Source organism: Elephantulus edwardii, unplaced genomic scaffold (genome assembly GCF_000299155.1).
Source record: "Elephantulus edwardii isolate Elephantulus edwardi_28Jun2011 unplaced genomic scaffold, EleEdw1.0 scaffold00296, whole genome shotgun sequence".
Lineage (NCBI taxonomy): Eukaryota > Metazoa > Chordata > Mammalia > Macroscelidea > Macroscelididae > Elephantulus > Elephantulus edwardii.
In genome coordinates, this window is record NW_006400046.1 from 1,367,266 (window position 1) to 1,369,410 (window position 2,145).

Consider the following 2,145-nt stretch of genomic DNA (forward strand, 5'->3'; position numbering starts at 1 on the left):
CTCTCGGATAATCTGCTCTGCATACATGTTGAAAAGGTATGGAGACAGGATGCATCCCTGGCGCACACCCTTCCCATAAAAATAATACAATTAAAAAATTATAAAAAACAAAACCAAAAAAACAAAACAAAAAAACTTTAAAAAAGAAAGAAAGATGTGGTTATGGAAACATAGAAGATCAGAAAATAAAAGAAACAGTTAAAAATATGGACCCAGTGAACATGTTTTACTGCTTATGTAATAAGAAATGTTTTAAAAGCTATGAAAATATACAAGGTCAGAAATCAACCATGAATTCCACCCTCCTTACCTCTCGGCTAAAGTCTTGAGTAATTCACTCTATCACTCGGCACTTTCCTGCTGGTCAGGGAAGTGCAACACCTTGGCATTTTCCCAGACTAAGGGTACATTCCTTGGGGAGGGACATCATGCTTGGGAGGGCGGAGGGACCGAACAAGAGAGGAAGACCCTCGATGAGATGGATTGACTCAGTGACTGGGGCAATGGGAGTAGGTGTGTCAGAGACAGTGATGTTGGCTCAGGAGAAAGCAGGGATCAGAGCTGTTTTACTCACAAACGATTTGATGGCACATAACAACAAGAGTGAACTTGTCTCCTGCTATTCACATGTTTTTCAGAATTGGTTCATCAACAATCTGTGTAATTACAGATGTCACAGCCTTGCATATGGAAAGGGAAGAGGATTTGAAGGGTTTACTGAAGAACATCAAAGCCTACAGTTTTCAGTGTGGATTATATCGCAATGCCAAGGAAACAAAAAATCCTCACCACTGGATCAGCAGGCAACATCCTGTTAAGTGGGGAAAACACTGAAATTGTGGAGGATTTAATTTTGCTTGATCCCTAGTCAATGCGGTGGAAGCAACAGTCACGAATTGAACAACATACTGCGTTTTACAATTCTGCTGTCAAAGACCTCTTTAAAGTGCTGAAGAATGAAGATGTTCCCTTTAAAGATCAAGGTGCACGTGACCCAAGCTAAGAGATGAAACTATCCTATTACTTCATATGCGCCTGAAAGTTGGACAGTGAATAAAGAGGACGGAAGAAGAGCTGATGCCTGTGAACTGTGGTGTGACGAAGAGAATTGTCTACACCATGGACTGTCAAAACCCCAAACAAACCCGTCTTGGAAGAAACCCAACCATTATGTTCCTTAGAAGTAAAAATTAAGAGGCTTCATCTTACATACTTTGGGCATGTTTTCAGGAGGGGTCAGTTCTCGGAAGAGCAGAGGGTCAGTGAAGGAGAGGAAGACCCTCAACGCGATGGGCTGACACAGCTTGACTGCAGCAATGGGTCATGACACTAGATCAGCTTCGCTCACGGGCCACCACCTCCAGGGCCCCTTCTCCAGCCAGACTTTACAGGTTATTCTCTTCTCAGCCGCCAGAGGGAGCGTTTGTTTTTAATTTCCACGTCAAAGATTCCATTTGCCATGCAATTTGATTTTTATTTTTAAATAAAAATAGAAACAACAGAGATAAAATTAATGTAACTATGTTAAGAGCATATTTCTATAAATATAAAATGGATTCTATAAATATAAAGCATAAATTAGTCTGCTGAATGTTAGGAGAATGTAAATTTGCTGTGTCACACTTAGCTGGAAGGGATTATGTTTGCTGTGTTTTGTGAAGCGAGCTAAGAATGTAGTATTGTGAAGTTCAGTATATTGGTAGAAAAGTACTACATCTATTATAATATATATTGCTGCTGTTGTTGTTGTTGATTGCCTTCAAGTTGAGCACAACTCATAGCGACCCTATGAAGGAAAGTCCTGAAGACCTTCTACAACTATCGACATTTGTCAAAGTTCATAGAATTTCTGAGGCATGTTGTTTAGAAAGTGGATGCTACTCCTGATTCCAAATAATAGATATTATAATATAAATATATTGTTGGAATGAAGTTTAGGTTTAGAATGTTAGAGGGTACGAAGAGAATGTGTGCAGTGTTAAGAGTATACTGTGAAATACAGAATGATGCTTGTAAAACTAAAGTTTAGAATGTTAGGGATTGTTTTAAAAGTATGTCAGTATTAAGACTATTCATTGCCACCACAACAAGATAAAGGTGAATAATCCAATAGAAAAATGGGCACAGGATATGAACAGACACTTC